This window comes from Scyliorhinus torazame, chromosome 11, assembly GCF_047496885.1.
Source record: "Scyliorhinus torazame isolate Kashiwa2021f chromosome 11, sScyTor2.1, whole genome shotgun sequence".
Taxonomy (NCBI): domain Eukaryota; kingdom Metazoa; phylum Chordata; class Chondrichthyes; order Carcharhiniformes; family Scyliorhinidae; genus Scyliorhinus; species Scyliorhinus torazame.
In genome coordinates this window covers 227436985-227458461 of record NC_092717.1, presented here as the reverse complement: position 1 = coordinate 227458461, position 21477 = coordinate 227436985, and the positions used below count along the sequence as shown (strand labels likewise).

At 48.2% G+C, this 21477-nt stretch overlaps 1 non-coding gene across 1 annotated transcript; it reads right to left on the bottom strand.

Moving 5' to 3' along the window:
• Window positions 1-14212: 14212 nt before the first annotated feature.
• On the bottom strand, window positions 14213-14406 carry LOC140386106 (U2 spliceosomal RNA). The gene has a single exon (XR_011933575.1). It is a non-coding gene; the product is annotated as a U2 spliceosomal RNA (small nuclear RNA).
• Between the last annotated feature and the right edge of the window lie 7071 nt (window positions 14407-21477).

The window sequence follows — 21477 nt, the reverse complement described above, 5'->3', positions numbered from 1 at the left end:
GGCGAGTAGGATGCTGGCGCACCAGCTGCGCAGGAGGGAGGCGGCCAGAGAGATTGGGGGAGTGCGGGACAGGGAAGGCAACATGGTGCTGAGCCCAGAGAGGGTCAATGAAGTCTTCAGGGAGTTCTACGGAAGGTTATACGAGTCGGAACCCCCCGGGGAGGGGGAAGAGATGAGGCGGTTCATGGATCGGTTGAGGTTCCCAAGGGTGGAAGCAGAGTGGGTGGAGGGACTGGGGGCCCCGGTTGGGTTGGAGGAGGTAGTCGGGGGGCTGGCAGGCATGCAGACGGGCAAGGCCCCGGGCCCAGGCGGCTTCCCCGCAGAATTTTATAAGAGGTTCTCGGAGCTGTTGAGCCCGCTCCCGATGAGAACCTTCAATGAGGCAAAGGAGAAAGGGATCCTCCCTCCGACAATGTCGCAGGCATTGATCTCGCTTATCCTGAAGAAGGCGAAGGATCCGCTTCAGTGTGGGCCCTACAGGCCGATATCGCTCCTGAATGTGGATGCCAAGCTGTTGGCAAAAATTCTGGCCACCAGAATAGAGGACTGTGTCCTGGGAGTGATTGGGGAGGACCAGACGGGGTTTGTTAAGGGCAGGCAGCTGAACGTGAATGTGAGGAGGCTCCTGAATATTATTATGATGCCCTTGCGGGGGGGGGGGGGAGAAGAAGGCCTTTGACAAAGTGGAGTGGGAGTATCTGTGGGAGGCGCTAGGCAGGTTTGGATTTGCGGAGGGATCTATAGGGTGGATCAAGCTGTTGTATCAGGCCCCTGTGTCCACAAACCGGCTAAGGTCGGAATATTTCAAGCTGCATCGGGGGACGAGACAGGGGTGTCCCCTGTCCCCGTTGCTGTTTGCCCTGGCAATCGAGCCATTGGCCATTGCGCTCAGGACTTCGGGGGATTGGAGGGGGCTGGTGCGCGGAGGGGAGGAGCACCGGGTCTCCCTCTACGCGGATGATCTGATGTTGTATATTTCGGACCCGTTGGAGGGGATGGGGGGAGTTCATGCGGATCCTGGGGAACTTCGGCAGGTTCTCGGGGTATAAGTTGAACGTGGGGAAGAGTGAGCTGTTCGTGGTCCATGGTAGGGGCTAGGAGGAGAGGCTGGGGGAGCTCCCACTCAGAATAGTGGAGAGGAGCTTTCGGTACTTGGGGATACAAGTGGGCAGGAACTGGGATGCCCTGCACAGGCTCAACTTAACCCGGCTAGTGGAGCAGATGGAGGGAGAGTTTAAAAGGTGGGATATGCTCCCACTTTCCTTGGCGGGACAGGTGCAGACTGTGAAGATGACGGTTCTCCCCAGGTTCCTCTACGTATTTCAGTGCCTCCCCATTTTCACCCACAAGTCCTTCTTTAAGCGGGTGAATAGGGTTGTGATGGGATTTGTGTGGGTGAATAAAACCCCGCGAGTCAAAAGGGTATTCTTGGAGTGTAGACTGGCTCTGCCGAACTTCTGCAGTTATTACTGGGCGGCCAATGTGGCCATGATCAGGAAATGGATGATGGAGGAGGGGGCGGCGTGGGGGCGGTTGGAGGCGGCGTCGTGTAGAGGTACCAGTCTAGGGGCACTTGTTACGGCTCTGCTGCCGTTCTCGCTGGCGCGATACATCACTAGTCCGGTGGTGACGGCGGCACTGAGGATCTGGGGGCAGTGGAGGAGACACAGGGGAGAGGAGGGGGCCTCGGTGTGGACCTCGATACGGAATAACCACAGATTTGCTCCGGGTAGGTTGGATGGGGGATACCAAGGCTGGTATAGGGCTGGTATTAGGAGGATGGGGGACCTGTTTATAGACGGGACTTTCCCTAGCATGCAGGCGCTGGAGGAGACGTTCGGCCTACCCCCGGGGAATGCGTTCAGGTACCTCCAGATTCGGGACTTTCTTAGAAAACAGCTGGGGACATTTCCGCTGCTGCCCCCGCGTAGGATCCAGAACAGGGTGGTGTCTGGCATCTGGGTAGGGGAGGGGAAGGTGTCACACATTTATCAGGAGCTGCAGGAGGTGGAGGAAGCCTCAGTGGAGGAGTTGAAGGGCAAGAGGGAGGAGGAGCTGGATGAGGGCCTGTGGGCTGATGCCCTGGGCAGGGTGAACTCCTCCTCATCATGTGCCAGGCTCGGCTTAATTCAGTTTAAGGTGGTGCATCGGGCGCATATAACGGCGGCAAGAATGAGTAAATTTTTTGGGGTGGAGGACAGGTGCCCGAGATGTGCAGGGAGTCCGGCGAACCATGCCCATATGTTTTGGGCATGCCCGGCTCTTAAAGAATTCTGGCAGGGGTTTGCGAGGGTGATGCCCAGGATTTTGGACACTCGGGTGAAGGCGAGTCCAACAGTAGCGATATTTGGGGTGTCGGAGGATCTGGGAGTGCAGGAAGCGAAAGAGGCCGAGGTACTGGCCTTTGCCTCCCTGGTAGCCCGGAGACGATCTTGCTAATGTGGAGGGACTCGAAACCCCCGGGTGTGGAGACCTGGATTAGCGACATGGCGGGGTTCCTCAGCCTGGAGCGAGTAAAATTCGCCTTGAGAGGGTCCTTGATGGGGTTCTCCCGGCGGTGGCAACCTTTTCTTGACTTTCTTGGGGAGCAGGGAGTGTCAGCAGCAGCAGCCTCCTGCGGGGGAGGGGGTGGGGTCCAGGTGGGGGTACTGTTGATACAATGTGAGTTGGGCATGGAGACAAAACACACCTTGTTCTGTTTTAAAAAAAAAAAAAAAAAATTCTGTTGTGTAAGTAGTATCATTGTAAGCTTTGGGATATGCTTATTGTTATTGTTTATTACTATCTGTATTTCTATTTTTGTTATGTAAAAACGTTCATTGGAAAACTTTAATAAAACATTTATTTACAAAAAAGTTTAGCTGAGATCAGCGTGAGGAGATGGAGAGACTGAGGAATTGTGTGTACAAGCCATGTTGGCTGGGTATGGTTGTTGGTTGCGAGGTGGTTGGTGGTGCTATGTACTGAATTTTGTTTACATTTGTTTTCGTTGTTGTAAAATCATAAATGACTTAATAAAATGTTTTTTAAAAACTTTCTCTTTCCCTCTTTCCTCTGTAAGGGTCCTTCCTGTTTGTTCCCTGTTTATTCCCTTATTAATGTACATGTGTTTTTAAGCAAAGCAGCCTTTATCTCTAATTCTAATTGCAGGAGAATCCAGAAGTTACAGGATAAATTACTTGCTGGTTCGAACAGGAGTTGTAGACTTTTCAGCACCAGTGAAAGAGATGGGTTGGGACTTGGTTTGATTGATTTGGCTGGTGCCCACTGAATTGGCCCAAAAGGTTGTGCTCTGTCTGGTAACAGGTGGCGATAGAATCTTATCCCACTGTAATGTTTTTCAGACTCCCAAGGATTCAGTTTGATCCTGGCAACCTCGAGGAAGGTCCTGCTATCCTCCCCACTCCATTTTTCTTCAGGAATGCTGTGAGGGCTGTGTTTCTGAACGGACAGAGAGCTTGGATGCATCTGTTTACAGGGGAACCATTACAGGTTGTGCAAGAAAAGTCTAGAACTAGCCAACTTTCTCTGCAGAAAGATAAAGGACTGAAAACAAACCAGAAACTGAAAGCAAAGTTTGAAGTGAAGTAAGGTGTCTCTCCAGGAAGTTGTGAGTACTACATTTTCTAAACTGCAGAAAATATGAATTAAAGAACCTTCAGAGAATATATTTAGAGGCTGCAAACCAAAGACTTTAATCTGCAAGCTTGCTATGAAGGAAAGCTTGTTAAGAACCATCATCTGAAACAAAGATTCTTTCTTCCTTTCAATTATGGCTTTTATACCTTTCCATCCCTTTGTGTTTGTCTGTCTTGTGTGTGTGTGTGTGTGTGTAGAAGGTGGGGGACAAGTAAAAGTGGGAATTAGGTGTTAGCCAATAGTTAACCAGTTGTATTTGCTGCATATTTCATTTGAGTTCTTGCTATAAATAATCAGTAATTATGTTTATCTTTACAAACCGAGTGATTGTGACTATTGGGCAGCCAAGGACCAAAGACTTCGGGTATTTTTTATAAGAATTATTGGTTAATTCACTAGTGTCGTTACTGCGGAGCACGTGGGGCTGAAAGTGACCGCACATAGCTCAGGGTGTCATAAAACTTGGAACTATTCCAGTAAGTCTCTTCTGCTCCCTCTCCAAAGCCTTTGCATGGTTCCTAAAGTATGGTGCCTAGCTTGTGTTTTATATGGGTTCTGGATTTTTCATTGTAGGCCCGGGATTTTCTGGCCCCGTCATGGCGGAACCTGCCTACAGGATGTGGTGGCCATTGACATTTACCAGTTGGTGGTAGACTGGGCAGGAAAATCCCATCCCACGTCTCTATTTGTAAAGTCCAAGATTCCATTTGTTTTATTGACTGTTTTGGTAATCCATCCTGCCAACTTCACAGGTTTGTGCACAAACACCCCTTGGTCTCACTCTTGTTGCTCCCTCTTTAAATTTGTACCTTTTAGATTGATTGTCTCTCCTCATTCTTTATACCAAAAAGTGTCCTCCCACACTTCTCTGCGTTGAATTGCACAAGTCTGTCTATTTCCGCTTGCAGTCTAGGACCATCTTCCTCACTGTTTACTACACTTCCAAGTTTGCTGCCATCTGCAAGTTTCAAAATTGCACCCTGTTCCTCCAGTCCAAGTCTCACAAAGAACAAAGAATAGAACATCAGAGGGACAGGCCCTTTGGCCCTCCAAGCATGCGCCGATCACGATACCTGTCTATGCCTTCCACACTTCCGGGGTCCGAATCCCTCTATTCCCATCCTATCATGTATTTGTCAAAATGCCTATTAAACGCGACTATCATCCCGGCTTCCACCAACTCCTCCGGCAACGAGTTCCACTCACCACCCTCTGTGTAAAAAAATTGCCACGTACATCTCCTCTAAACTTTCCCCCTCCCACTTTACACCTCTGTCCCCTCGTAATTGACTTTTCCACCCTGGGAAAAAGTGTCTGACTATCCACTCTGTCTATGCCACTCATAATTTTGTAAACCTCTATCCGGTCGCCCCTCAACCTCCATCATTCCAGTGAAAACAATCCGAGTTTTCCAACCTCTTCTCATAGCTAATGCCCTCCATACCAGGCAACATCCTGGTAAACCTGTTCTGTACCCTCTCCAAAGCCTCCACATACTTCTGGTAGTGTGGCAACCAGAATTGTATGCAATATTCCAAGTGTGGCCTAAGTAAGGCTCTGTACAACTTCAGCATACCATGCCAATTTTTAGACTCATTGTCCCGACCAATGAAGGCAAGCATGCCGTATGCCTTCTTGACTACCTTATCCACCTGCATTCACCTGCACCTGAGTGGCGTGAACCACTCCGGCGTCGGGCTGCCCCAAAGGTGCAGAATCCTCCGCACCTTCAGGAGCTAGGCCCGCCCCGGAGTGGTTGGCGCCCCACCGGCTGACGGGATAGGGGCTGGAGCCACGCCAACTGGTGCTGAAGGGCCACCGCTGGCCGGCGTGAGTCGGCGCATGCGTGGGAGCGCCAGCGCATGCTGGCATCATCCCCGCGCATGCGCACAGGAATTCACCTCCGCACCGGGAATGACCAAGGCCTCCGGTGCAGATGGAATAGAGTGCCCGCACAGCACAGGCCCGCCTGCGGATCGGTGGGCCCTAACCGCAGGCCAGGCCACCGTGGGGGCACCTCCCAGGGCCAGATCCCCCCGTGACCCCTGAAGAACCCCGGAGCCTGCCCACGCCGCCAGGTCCCGCCGGTAAGAGACCAACTCTAATTTACGCCGGCGGGACCGGCATAGAGTGGGCGGGATTTCGGCCCATCGCGGGCTGGAGAATCCGGACAGCCCCGGGGCCCATTGGGTCGCGCCGGACCCCGCCATTCTCCGAGGCGGGCGGTGCGACTCACGCCGGGCTGGTTTTTGGAGGGCAGGAGAATTGGGAGGACGGCGGGGGTGGGATTCACGCCGACCCCTGGCGATTTTCCCACCCAGTGGGTTGTCGGAGAATCCCGCCCCACAAGTCTTGCTGTTTAAGAAGGGTAGCACTGTTTAAGAAGGGTAGCAAGGATAATCCCGGGAACTACAGGCCGGTGAGCCTTACTTCAGTGGTAGGGAAATTACTGGAGAGAATTCTTCGAGACAGGATCTACTCCCATTTGGAAGCAAATGGACGTATTAGTGAGAGGCAGCACGGTTTTGTGAAGGGGAGGTCGTGTCTCACTAACTTGATAGAGTTTTTCGAGGAAGTCACTAAGATGATTGATGCAGGTAGGGCAGTAGATGTTGTCTATATGGACTTCAGTAAGGCCTTTGACAAGGTCCCTCATGGTAGACTGGTACAAAAGGTGAAGTCACACGGGATCAGGGGTGAGCTGGCAAGGTGGATACAGAACTGGCTAGGCCATAGAAGGCAGAGAGTAGCAATTGAGGGATGCTTTTCTAATTGGAGGGCTGTGACCAGTGGTGTTCCACAGGGATCAGTGCTGGGACCATTGCTCTTTGTAGTATATATAAATGATTTGGAGGAAAATGTAACTTGTCTGATTAGTAAGTTTGCAGACGACACAAAGGTTGGTGGAATTGCGGATAGCGATGAGGACTGTCGGAGGATACAGCAGGATTTAGATTGTCTGGAGACTTGGGCGGAGAGATGGCAGATGGAGTTAAATCCGGACAAATGTGAGGTAATGCATTTTGGAAGGTCTAATGCAGGTAGGGAATATACAGTGAATGGTAGAACCCTCAAGAGTATTGAAAGTCAAAGAGATCTAGGAGTACAGGTCCACAGGTCATTGAAAGGGGCAACACAGGTGGAGAAGGTAGTCAAGAAGGCATACGGCATGCTTGCCTTCATTGGCCGGGGCATTGAGTATAAGAATTGGCAAGTCATGTTGCAGCTGTATAGAACCTTAGTTAGGCCACACTTGGAGTATAGTGTTCAATTCTGGTCGCCACACTACCAGAAGGATGTGGAGGCTTTAGAGAGGGTGCAGAAGAGATTTACCAGAATGTTGCCTGGTATGGAGGGCATTAACTATGAGGGGCGGTTGAATAAACCTGGTTTGTTCTCACTGGAATGAAGGAGGTTGCGGGGAGACCTGATAGAGGTATACAAAATTATGAGGGGCACAGACAGAGTGGATAGTCAGAGGCTTTTCCCCAGGGTAGAGGGGTCAATTACTCGGGGGCATAGGTTTAAGGTGAGAGGGGCAAGGTTTAGAGTAGATGTACGAGGCAAGTTTTTTACGCAGAGGGTAGTGGGTGCCTGGAACTCGCTACCGGAGGAGGTGGTGGAAGCAGGGACGATAGTGACATTTAAGGGGCATCTTGACAAATACATGAATAGGATGGGAATAGAGGGATACGGACCCAGGAAGTGTAGAAGATTGTAGTTTAGTCGGGCAGCATGGTCGGCACGGGCTTGGAGGGCCGAAGGGCCTGTTCCTGTGCTGTACATTTCTTTGTTCTTTGTTCTTTATTCAGCAACATCTCCTTGCCTGCTCTACCTCTCATTCTTAGTGGTCTATTCATTCATTCCCCATCAGGTAGTTCACCTGCTGACCTACTGCTCTGGTCCCCACTTGTTGGCCTTGCCAGTGCCGATGGTCATGGAACTAAAAAAAGGAAACTTGCTGATTTCTTTACACAAAAGGCCTCTCATTTTAGTGGAAGTGGAATATTAGAAACCTGGCCTGCGTGAGCCATTGGGTAATTAATTGTATTGCAGGGATCAGAATGAGGAGGTTCCTTGGAGCTGATCTGTTCCAGCATCATATCTGTGTCCTGAATTGTGATAGACACCCTGGGCTGGATTCTCCAGTCGCCGACGATGAACGGCCGGAGAATCCGAGTCCCGACCAAACTGGGGATGGCGACGCTATCGCGATGCACCGCCCCCTCCAAAGCGGTGTGCTCTAGGAGTACCCCGCACCACGTATTGACGGCCAGTGATCCGCCTCCGACTGGCTGAGTTCCTGACGGTTTTGGTCGCTTGTGGTCTTACCTGTCGGGAGCACCGTGCGGCGGCTGTGGACTCAGTCCAGCGCTGCCACAGTCGGGGGAGGGCTGATCCGCGGGCGGGGGGGTGGGGGGGACATTATTTGGGGCTGGGGGCATTGTGGGGGGTGGTCAGGGGCACACGAGCCAGCCGAGCATGCGCGGCCACGGAGCCAGCAATTCTCCCGGGCGTATCAGCAGCTCGGGCCGGGTGCTCTTCGCTGCCGTCCTGCTAGCCCCCAGCAAAACGCGGAATCGGTGGCCGTTTTGCATCATCTTTTCTGGCGTAAAACACCACCATTCCCACGCCGGCGTGGGGACAGCGCCCCAGAATCGGAGAATCCAGAGCCCTGGGAACACAGCTCTGTGTAGTTTCTACCACGTTTCTAATGAAGGAACAGTGGCGAAGATCTGAACATAAACCTGGCCCAGGATGAAGTTTGTAATTACCCATCGTCACGGTTGCACAATGGATACACATTGCTCTCTGACCTATACAAATGGAGCTTTTTACAAATACCTCCGTCCAGAGTACACATGCAATCAAATCACTGTTAAATTTTAATAGTAGCAGAGACCTGGCTGCCTCATGGGCTTTCTGCTAACATTAAAATGATTAAAAATGCAGGTCACACCACTTGCCTGGATGTGATTTGGATGACTTCATGCTTAAATTATGTGATACAGTTTGTGTCGATGTGATTCCAAAACCACTGTGTGGCACACTTAGCTCACTAATCGTACAAAGCAGCGAGACTGTGTATAGAATAGATACTTTAAGAATAACAGGATTTGCATTATGTTCCATATTTCTTTGCATCTCATATTTATTTTCAGTTTCATTGCAATGTGGGTAGTCTTATCCAAAAAACTGTTGAGTTCCCCCATACACGGTGCACCATGTGCTACTGCTTTGAGCCATCAGTATATTGCAAAGTACAATCACCCAGTCACCAAGGCTTCTTGGATGGCACCTTCCAAACCCAGTGGATTGCCGGAGAATCCCACCACCTCATAGGACAAGGGCGTGGATGCAGGGGAACATCACCACCTGTAGGTTCTCCTCCAAGCAACACACCATCCTCACTTGGCACAATGTCGCCGTTCCTTCACTGTCGCTGGGTCATAATCCTGGAACTCCCTCCCTATCAGCACTGTGGGTTTACCTACACGTGGACTGCAGCGGTTCAAGAAGGCAGCTCATCACCACCTTCTCACGGACATGAGGGGTGGGAAATAACTGCTGGCCTAGCCAATGATGTCCACGCCCTGTAGAAAACAAAATAAAATTTAAAAAATCAATTTATGTGATATAGCTGTTGCATGGAGTTACCGGGGAAAATAACATTAAGAAACAAAATCCTCCTTTGTTTGCATCCCCTCAGGGTACTACATGAAAAGAATTGCAGCTTTCTCAAATTAGTTCCTAGGGGAATGATCCTAAAGTATGAAATTGTCTTGATTTGAAAATAATTGCCAATTTCATTCGGAGAGGCAAGCGGATAGGTGGAGTGGAGAATAAAAAAACATTTTTACAAGGGGCATTCAGCTAATATTGGGGCCGAGGCACATTGTTGGGGCAGAATATTTTCAGAGCACTAACAGATTGAAACATCCAAATATATGAATTAGGAGCAGGAATAAGCCATTCAGCCCCTCGAACCTGCTCTGCCAATCCCCAAGATCTTGGCTGATCTGATTATCATAGAATCTCTGCAGTGCAGAAGGAGGCCATTTGGCCCATCGAGTCTGCACCAACCATTTGAAAGACCACCCCTTTGCCCTATCCCTGTAACACCACCTAAGCTTTGGACACTTAGCAGGCAATTTAGCATAGCCAATCCACCTAACCTACAAATCTTTGGGCAGTGGGAGGAAACTGGAGCTTCCGGAGGAAACCCACGCAGACACAGGGAGAAAGTGCAAACTCCACACAGACAGTCACCCGAAGTCGGAATCAAACCTGGGTCCAGCCAAACCTTACCCTTAGACTCCTTGTTCGTCAATAATCCATCTATATCAGAATTAAAAATATTCAATGATCCTGCCTCCACTACACTCTGGGGAAGAGTTCCACAGACTCACAACCTTTGGAGGAAAAACATTTTTTCTCATCTCCATCTGAAATGGGAGAGCCCTTATTTTTAAACTGAGCTGTCTAGTTTTTCCCACAAGGGGAATCATCCACTTGGGAAATCAAGGAATATGTGGAAAAGTGGAGCTGACATAATCTCATTGAATAGTGGAGCGGGCTCCAGGGGCTGTATGACCAACCCCTGCTCCTACTTTTTTATTTCCTCCATATAGAAGCTGTCCTGGGAGCACTTTATTTGAAAGGGAGGTATTCCATTTCCCAGCACAAATAAAGTTCACATAACAAAAATAGAATATATGGGCGATAAATGAAAACTGATACTAAAATAACTATTTGACCATTGACATCTACGTAGGGGCAAACTGCAGGTATGGCTCAATTACAAAAAACTGCATTGAGTTTCCAAGAAGCAGAATGAATTAGGTTTTGAGAGGAAGATTTTAATAGTGTGGTGGTGTGGTGATTTATCCAATGCACCATTTTCCTGGGAGACACGCACTCAATTCAACTGCTTAGTAATAGTTCTGGAGTATGAGAATTTATTTGTCCATTATTGTCTTACAATTCACATGAACTGAGGGGCGGCACGGTGGCACAGTGGTTAGCACTGCTGCCTCACAGCACCAGGGACCCGGGTTCATTGCTGACCTTGTGTGACTGTCTGCATGGAGGTTGCACATTCTTCCGTGTCTGCATGGGTTTCCTCCGGGTGCTCTGGTTTCCTCCTACACTCCAAAGATGTGGAGATTAGGTGGATTGGCCAAGCTAAATTTCCTCTTAGTATGTGTGTGAACGTTGTGAGGGGTGGGGCGCAAACCACGTTCCTAGGTTTTGGTCCTGTCCAAAGCTGGAGGATTGCTGGAAGGAGGTTTTTAGGGCAATCTCTAAAGTGGTGCACGTGAAACTGGACCCGGGCCTTCGGGAGGCCATATTCGGGGTGTCGGACCAGCCGGGGTTGGAAACGGGCGCGGAGGCAGATGTTGTAGCCTTCACGTCGTTGATCGCCCGAAGGCGGATCCTAATGGGATGGAGAGCAACCTCTTCACCCTGTGCCCTGGCATGGCGGGTGGACCTGCTGGAATTCTTGACGCTTGAACAGGTCAAATTTGAACTGAGGGGAGATTCTACAATTCATGGGCATTATTCATTATGCACTTTCGAGAATTGGACCACATTGAACATTAGGGGGGCGGCTGGGAGGGTTGGGGGGAGAGGGACTGTATGTGTTAAAGGTGACTATGGATGATTCCTGATTTGTCATTTGTTTATGTTAACATGCGGGCTATGGGGTTTGGTGGAGGATGGGATCGTTGTTATTGATATGGGGATTGACAGGGGGGGGGGCTTGGGTAGGGTGCTCTTTCGGAGGGTTGGTGAAGACTCGATGGGTCAAATGGCCACCTTCTGCACTGTAAGGGTTCTATATAACAGTCATAGATCACAAGTTCTTTGTTCCTGAATGTATGCATGTTAAACATAATTAGTGACATCAGTTGTTTATAATGTAAACAAATGACATTATGACTCAAGTTATAAATGTAAAGTAGCAGTAAACAATTAGTCACTTGATAGTACAGAATTTGTGTATTGCTGAGAAAAGAGACATGCTATCAAAGCTTTATTCTTGCACTTTTCAGGACAGATTTACAAGAATACCAAATCACAGACGGAACAACAATTGATTGGAAAGTCAATACTGATTGGGAGAGGCGTTGTCATGGAGAACAGTTACATTAATAAATGAAGTTACTAATACCCTTGTCAGTAATGATAGATGTATATTTTAATGACATATATATTAAGTCCAAACCCCATTTTCTTTTGTTTCTCTATAACTTTGAGTTTTCTGACATTGGGCTGCTATTCCTGATTTCACCTGCGTCTTCTCCATGATGCACATTTTGTGTCACTTTAAGAATGTAAGAGCATAAGAAATAAGAGGAGGAGTAGGTCATATGGCCTCTTGTGCCTGCTGCAGCATTCAATGTGATCAGGGCTTATGTCCACCTCAGCTCCATGGGCTGGATTTCAAGCTCCTCATTGGTGAGTTGCAAGTTGGGGGGGGGGGGGTGCATATAAAATCCAGCTTTTCTCTCACCTACCATCCAAAGAATGGCTTTTCCTGCCATTGCTTGTATCTTACCTGATGGCGGGGTAGACCCAGGGGCTGGTTTAGCACAGGGCTAAATAGTTGACTTTTAAATGTAGACCAAGGCATGCCAGCAGCACGGTTCAATTCCCATACCATCCTCCCCGAACAGGCGCTGGAGGTGGCGACTAGGGGCTTTTCACAGTAACTTCATTTGAAGCCTCCTTGTGACAATAAGCGATTTTCATTTCATTTTCATTTCATTTCATTTACAGGAAACTTGGCAGCTTTAGCTGTAATGGACTTGTGTAGTGTGAAGGGGGGGCTCCTTTGCAGGCCCTCTGTATCATTGGAGGTAACCCCACCTGCAAAATCATCACCCTTTAACTGTCTCCTTTGGCTATCCACCCCTCTCAACCACACTTGCTAGGACAAGTTGGCAGGCATCAGTGAGGTCCTCAATCACGTACTTACCTAGTCTCCTTGGTGCAGTGGGACTGTCAGTCGTCCCAATACTTCCCAGCGCTGCCTGCTGGGACTTCAGATCTTGCAGCTATTGGCCAGTAGCTTTCTAAGGCTGGACTTCCTATTGAGATACAATGCTCCCAGTGTTGTTACTGAAGCCGTTGGGATCATGTCCCCTGAATTTTATAGGGAACTGGGTGGGGGGAGCCATGATGCCTGGTAAAATCCAGCTCCAGATTCCCATGCTATTCCTATCAGATTCTCTGTGTGTAGAGGAATCCATTGATCTCAGTTTTAAATATACTTAACAACTGAACAACCAAAGTCTTCAGGGGTATGGAACTGAAAAGATTCGCAAACCTCTGAGTGAGGGAGATTTCTCCTCATTTTGGTCCTAAATAGCTGACCCTGGTCTTAGACCATGACCCCAAATTCTAAACTCTCCAGCCAGGGGAAACAGCCTCACAATATCTACCATATTAAGCCCTCTAAGAATACATTTCAGTGAGATCCCCTCGCTTTCTTCTAAACTCCAGAGAATATAGGCCCATTCTACCCAATCTCTCCTCATACAACATTCCTCTCATCCCTCTCCCCTGTTTAATTATGTCAATCTTTGCGATGTATATCACTCTTGGTGCATTTCTTATTATTGTCAGTGCAATTCGCCAGTCTCTGCAGCATTTTATCATCAAACACTGTCATGTTGGCACAACTCTGTAAACTCTGTCAGTGCAAAGCACAGTTTCTTGGTCTGCCTATTTTAGAGATTAACAAAGTTATCAGAATTTACAGCATAGAAACAGTCACAGCTGCTTTATATCAGTGTTTATGCACCACATGAACCTCCTCCCACTCTACTGTAACTAACCCCATCCTTTCATTTATTTATCCCTCATATATTTAACTAGTTTTCCTTATATCCATGCATGCTTATCTGTTCCACACGGATTGGAATAATATCATGTGCATTAATCCTTTGGATAAAGTTAGAAATTCAGACATTTTTCATTGAAAGACTGTGTGAGGAGAATGCGCAGGGATATTGAATTCTCAGTGCCTCACGTAAATAATGCCTTCTCCCTGAAATACCATTGTGAATAATTGTTTACTGCTTTTTGCAGCACTTTTCAAATTTTACCTTGGAATATTGGGGAAAATAAGCTGACTTGGGTTTAATCATGGACTCTCTTAATTCCTCATTGCCTCCTGGTTAACAGAATATGACATTTTTTTACCTGCCCGATCCTGAGCCAGAGTGAGATCAATATGACTTACTTTAGAATGTCCTACTCGTGAAAGAATGAGCAGGCAGCCCTGGGAATGCTGATAGTTTTTAAAATCAGCAAAGGTTGCTGATCAGTGTGGAATGCTGTTATTTCGTGTGTATAGGTCACTGGACGATGGTCAGGCAATGGGAACCACACGACTGGGGTCAGTCTTGGTCTGAGAATAGAAAATTCTGGAAATACTGAGGAGGTCAGGCAGCATCTGTGGAGTGTGAAACAGAGATAATGGGTGCGATCCGCGGCCTCTTCATGCTCAACTTGATGTCGGCACGAGGCCGAGATTTGTGACATTTAAAAAAATGTTTTCTTTAACCTTTTCTGAGTTACCAAGCCAGGGCTCAGAGTGTGGGTCAGGGGCGAACCCCGAATCCAGCTCCTCACCTGCTCCAAAAAACTAATTCAAATTGAATCCAATTCATGGTCCCCACAAGAGAGACATACCAGATCTGAACCAAAGGCTCAATCTACAGACACTTGATCTTAGCCAAAAGGCCGAGAAGCGATGAGATTTGTGACATTTAAAGGGCCTTGTGGGATTTATCAAAATCTTGCGAGCTGTCATGATCTGGATCTCGCCGTCACTGAGTGTGATCTAAGTCTGCGTATTTAAATGATCCATTAGGCTCATTTGAATATGCATTTGCATCGTTCTCCTGGTGGCCAAGCCTAATGCCCGCACCTGGGAGATCTCACCAGACGCCGTTTAGTACTGGTCCACAAAATCTTGGACCCGTAATAATGACACCAGGGAGGGATCTTCCAGGTCATTAGAGACCCCTTGGTGGCCAGGGCAGGGCAGGGTGGTACCCTGGTACTCCTGGCACCCAGGCAGTGCCACCAAGACACATTGGCAATGACACCCTGGTATTGCGAGGCTGGCAGTGCTAGATTGCCCCGGTGCCAGGTTACCACTACCAGGGATCAGGCCGCGGGTGCCTTACCAGGTAGAGTGGGCAGTGAGGGGGTGTTCCTAACGGCCTCCCCAAGGTTGGGAGGTGGAGGTTAAAAGTGGAGGGAGATCTGAAAAGAGGGGAGATCATGGCAGTCTTCCAAAATGGCGCCCTGATCTGCAAGTAGCCTTTCCTACTGGGCTCATCAGCAGGAAAGGACCCTAAGTGTGGCCTTGGTGGAGATAAACTCCCCAAGGCCAAAGAAAATGACAAAATGTCATTGAATAACGGGGTGTTTCTTGGCATTGCAGTTGCCGAGAAACATCCCTACCAAACCCGCCAAAAAACGGACATTTATTTTGGTTAAATCGCACCCACCCTTTCAGGTTGATGTCCTTTCTTCAGGCCGATTTTGGTATCTCTTTCCAGCACTGGCTGGGATATCAACTGGACTAGAGATCAAATCTGGGAACTCTGGCCTCAGTCGCTCAACTGCAAAGCAAAAAGTGCAGTACCTACTGAGTTAAAGTTAGTAAGTAGCATGTTCATTAGTAATCACATTCAAGCATTAGAGTAGGTTTGTGGACCGATGCTTCTAGTACACAGCTTCAATCAACAAGGGGCCTTGTGGAAAAGCAATAATGGAATCAGAAAGCCCGATTAGCAATATTTCTGATTTTCACGGTGATCAAGGATTGGCTGAGCAAGTTGCAGAGCTGCTGATATTCAAGAGATGTTCGTGTATCGGAGAACTGAACGTGTTGGACAAAGGTTGGATTCTCCGCCGGAGCGGTGCTCCGTTTTGCCGGCAGCCCAGAGGTTTCCCCATGGCGTGGGGCTCCCCCACAATGGGACATCCCATTGACCAGCCGGCGTAACGTAGCATCTCGCCGGCGTGCTGAAACAGAAATGTGGCGCGGCGGGACAGAGAATCCAGCCGCCTATTTCCCACCTTCTTAACATTCTGGTGATTAAAAATGAGACAGCATAATGTCAGGAGTGTCTGAAATTCGCTTTGCCAACTTTCTCACTTAATTTATTGATCATTCTTCCTGACGAGGCTCTCTCTGACGAAGCTCTGTAGAAGAGTCATGTGGATGTGAAACATTAACTCTACTTTCTCCCTCCCCGGACGCTGCCAGACTTACTGAGTTTTTACAGAATTTCCTGTTTTTGTTTCCGATTTCCAGCATCTGGAGTAGTTTGCTTTTCTTTGAATGAAACTTTGGCTTAGGAGCTGCACCTTGCAAAGCTGGCCTGATTTAAGGGAAAGGCCCAGACACAACAGGAGGACAAACATTTTTATGCACACGTGGTTAGGATTTGGAACGCACTTCCAGATCTGGATGATGAAACCCGACTCAATAGAAACTGGATAAATATTTCAAGAAGAAAAATTATCGGGGATGTGGGAAAGAATCCAGGGATTTATTTTGGAAAGAGATAGTAAAGTCTTGATGGGTTGAAGGGCCTACGTCTGTGCTGTTCTATGATTCAATTTTCTGCTGCTCTGTCCTGACGAGCAAAATATACACACCCAGCACAAAAGGAACTTTCAAGCACTTCTGGGGGCTGATAGCTATAGACTAAAAGGCATTCTGCCTAATCTGCTAATTTAATGGGCGGCATGGTAGCACAGTGGTTAGCATTGTTGCTTCACAGCGCCAGAGTCCTGGATTTGATTCCCGCTTGGGTCACTGTCTGTGCAGAGTCTGTATGTTCTCCCCATGGCTGCGTGGGTTTCCTCCGGGTGCTCCGGTTTCCTCCCACAAGTCCTGAAAGACATGGGGTAAGGTAATTTGGACATTCTGAATTCTCCCTCAGTGTACCCGAACAAGCGCCGGAATGTGGCGACTAGGGGATTTTCACAGTAACTTCATTGCAGTGTTAATGTAAGCCTACTTGTGACAATAATAAAGATTATTATTTATAATTATTGATTATTATAAAGAATCGATTTTCTCTTTAATCCCAATGTACATCTACTATTTGGTACTTTTCCTAAAGCTACCATTTTACTGATAAAAATGCACAATATCATGACAGCCAGTATAATTTTTAGCAGAATGGAAGTGACATTAATTCCTTCATTAAATGAACAATGTCAGCGATATGCACCGATAACTTGCATTCTCTGCCAATCCGTTTTCTATTGAAAACTGGGTACATTGTCCGGTCCATCCGACAAGTAGCAAGCTTGTAAAGCTATGTATAAGAGTTACTGTGCCCCCACAATGTTATTGATTCCAACTGGAATAGTCACATATTCCAGCTAAAGCCAGTTTCCTAATTGCCTGTCTGCGTTGTGCTCTGTGCATATTTACAGGCTCCTGCAATTGCTGTCTCCGTCTCAGTGACTTCTAGTTAATTATATTGCCCACTGATTCATGGTTCTTCAAGACTGCAGATCATTTAACATTGATTTTTGTTTTGAAGAACAACTTTAATAACGGCAACTCCACAATTAGCAGTAATAATGGAGACTGAGCTCTCAAAGGGTTGCTCACTCAAGGTTCTTTGCCGTAGTACTTGTTCAAATATTTAGGGCTGAATTTTTGCAGTGAAGGTGGGACGCAGGAGCCAGATTTGTTTTCAGGTCACGAAACCTTCTCCGGAGGGTATCTGATTAAATTTAAGATTTTAAGGATTCACTGTCCAATTAAGGGTGGTGGGTGGGCTCTAGAAGCTGTAGTGTCAATCTGCAGTCTACCAGCCCGCATAATAGGCTCAGCTTCCCTGAATCATGAAGAGCCAATGAACACTTCAGGTGGTCCCAGACATTGCAGCCTCCGAGAAAGAGAAGTGCGCCCTGCTGGACAGATGACTACAAATTACCAGTGCCCGTCACCATGCTCCCAATTTCTTTGACTCCATTTCCTTCCAGGGCCCCATCAGAGATATATCGAGAGTCTCTCAGTCGGTTTCCCATAAATGTAAATGGCAGGTGATGGATGTTTGCCAGGGTATCAACTTTTACCAACGGTCCCTGCCATTCTAGTGGCCAGATTCACATCGCTGACGAGCAGCTCACAGACACAGGAAGCCACCGAGTGCATACATGTAGCAATCCAAGAGCCATTAGATCAACCGCACAGAGTTCATTCCATCAAAATGTAACTGGTGTCGAAACACAAGGTCCATGCAGATGTGTACCAGATTCTTGGGGGGGTTGACACAATGCTTTAGTCCTGCGACAGTGAAAACTCCAGGACTGAAAAGAGATTTGCTGTTAAGGGGCAATGGTTGTTAGGAGACAAAGGCTGTGGGTCAGAAATATTTAATTCTGTCACCAGGCAACGGTGAAATCCCTCCACTGGCTAGAGACACTGAGGTGCCATTGATCTCCTTTCCCTCATTTACCAAAGCTGCCAGAGGTGCACTGTGTGCCCTCAGCTTCTTCAAAATGGCAGACAACACCAAAACAACCACTATAGTCACCTACACAAATTTGGAGACTCCCGAGAGATCTACCAACCTGTTCCTCCACGTCTTATTAAAAAAAAGTTACGGAGGGGTGGGGCGTGCTTTTACCGTGCGTGTTTCCCGGCAGCGGGAGGCGGTCTGTCACTGGCCTGTGATGGGAAGTTCTGATCGCACTGCTGTCAATGGGATTTCCCATTGAATCCACCCCTGCCACCGGAAAGCCATCGGCTGAACCATAAGACCCCCCCCCCCCCCCCCCCCCCCACCCCCCCGCACGGCCTTTTGAGCCAGACTTCCATTCTGGAATCTTCCCGTCCAGTTATAAAATCAACTGGGATCGTAACTGTACAATTTTGCACAAGGCACTGTTTCCACGTTAGGTGGATGTCTAATGTGTGTGGCCTAATTTACTCTCGATTAAAATATAAACATAAGGAGACTAAGTTTTAAAATGTCCACCCATTCTCTTTATGTTAGCAGAGATGTTAACTGTTCTGGTAACTCTTTGTTAAAATTCTAATATACATTGAATTATATTCAACTGTAGCACAGAAACAGGCCTTTCATAGAATCCCTACAGTGCAGAAGGAGGCAATTCAGCCCATCAAGTCTGCACCGACCCTCCGAAAGAGCACCCTACCTTGGCCCACTCCCTGTCACCCATCCTAATCTTTGGACACTAAAGGGCAATTTATCACAGCCAACCACCTAACCGGAGCACCCGGAGGAAACCCACGCTGACCGCGGGAGAACATACAAACTCCACACAGTCACCCAAGGCTGGAATTGAACCCATGTCACTGGCACTGTGAGGCAGCAGTGCTAAACACTGTGCCACCTTGCCGCCCATTCAGACCAACTGCATCATGTTCCCCATGAACCTGGCATTTGGATACCAAATTATCATTCGCATTCAGAATAGCCGTAACAATGATTATTTTGGATATTAGTAACATAAGAACATAAGAACATGTCATTAATGCTATGGGAAATTGTTTATCTCGACTGGGGTTAACAGTAATGCAGCTGGTATTTAGATACTCATGAGCAAAGCTCAGTCACAGGATCAGAAAACAACACAGAGCTTGCCATATAACTTGAATCTGTTTACCATTTCTCTGAACAAGCCTTACAGTAAAGAAGCGTTCTTAGAACCAGACTGATAATAGAATAGTACAACCTTGATGATTTGCTTATTGTACAGGGTAATAATAACTGGGCAAGCAGAAACAAAGATAATTAACTGCAAAGTGCATATACAAGTGGAAAGACAACGATGCAATTAAAGAAAGGAGCAAAGGATCAATTTATGTGTTCAGTGTATTTTCCAGAGAAATCATAGAGAGATGCATATGCATAAATAATAAATAGCAATACCTTCATCTACCCAGTCTCTCTATTTGATCAATACTTTAAAGAACATTAGATAATCAAACAACTGTATTAAATTTAGTCTGCTCCAGACCAGCATTCCTTCTATTTCCCTTTAAATCCAGACTGGTCACAGTAAAGATCCTCACACAGGTTTTTAACTCATCGAATACTGACTGACCTTTGCAGTTCATAGAAGACATTTACCTATTGATTGTGTGGAGGGTTCTGATTTTGGCTGTGCGGTCAGGGTGATGATGATGTGGCTGTGGGAGACAGGGGGGTGAAGGAGACCCAGCAAGTCCATGGTTGGGATTTTCTGGCCCTTCAACAGGAATGAAATGAAAAATGAAATGAAAATCACTTATTGTCACAAGTAGGCTTCAAATGAAGTTACTGTGAAAGCCCCTAGTCGCCACAGTCCGGCGCCTGTTCGGGGAGGCTGGTACGGGAATTGAACCGGCTGCTGGCCTGTCTTGGTCTGCTTTAAAAGCCAGCGATTTAGCCCTGTGCTAAACCAGCCCCTAAACAGCGGCGTCAATACATTCCACACCATATGTACAGTAAACGCCACTTGCATATCATTAGCGGGCCTGACCCGGTATTCTCCGCCGCCTCTGCGATGCTCCGCATCCACCGGGGGGAATGGCTGATGGTGAGGTTCACTTGTGCTTTCAAAACATTATGAAACAGGCACCGTGGCTGCTGAAGGGGAGAGAGACAGGGTACAGAAAGTGCCCTGTGCTGACAGTTGAGCCGCTGGCAGGGGGGCTTTTGCCAGGGCCAGGGAGGAGTACTGGACTGGTGGCCAGGAGGTGGCTTGTGGGGTTGGGGTGGACGACCACAGAACACCATTGCCACAGCTGGCAAGACAGCCATGCAACTGCGCATGCCGCTGACTGCTGACTGTAAATTAGTGCCACGGGTCATATGGGTGTCTCCCAGGCCACCCCCCAGGCGCCCTCTGGCCCCAGCCGACCCATCAACGGAATGGGCGTGCTCCAGTGCAACCAGTGCCATCTTGTTGGCTGGGATGAGTGTGTGTGGGGCGTGAAGTGTGTATGTGCAACTGCAGCTTGTCAGCCTCCCGAGTGTCAATCACGGACGATTCAGACACCGTTTCTCATTGGAATTGATTGTGTTCCGCGTGGTGCCGGTGCTAGCCCCTTGATGGTCGCTGTATCGGTCCAGGTGCGGCTCCCGTTTTCCTGTTGTAGAATTCCAAGAACCCTCCACCGGCATCAACACTTAGTCTCAGAAACGCAGAACCTGGTCCCTGCTTTTCAACATCGCTTTGCTGTTTGTTTGGTCTCGGGGAGATTCTCTCCGTCGAGGCCACACTTCGGAAAGGCTCCTCGCAGATCGGAACACCATTTTGAAAGGCTGCCTCTATCTTCCCTTCCTCTTACAGCCCCCCTCCCACTCTTTTGACCTATCCTCACCCTTCCAGCTTTCGGGAGGCTCCTGAGAAACCCCTCTCACACCTCTACTTTGCAAAGCCCCCCGGGCTCGAGCCCTGGCAGTGCCAAACTGGCACATGGGCACACTGTCACTGCCAGGCTGGCACCCTGGAAGTGCTTTGGCATCACCACCATATGGACAGTACCAGGGTGTCAAGCTGGCAGTGCCAAGGTGCCCAGGTGCCAGGGGAGTGCCAGGGTGCCACCCTGCACAGTTCTTGACCATCCAAGGGTCTTCACTGGCCTGGGAGACGTCCCCCCAATCATTAGCTGAATGGGAGAATAATGTAAAGAGGACAAAAATACTTTATTAGTACTGCAGTGAAATATCAGCTTAGGTTTTGTGCCCAGTCTCTGGTGGGCAACTTGAACTTACAACCTTCATGTACACAGCTGAGAGTAGGGTGGCACGGTAGCACAGTGGTTAGTAG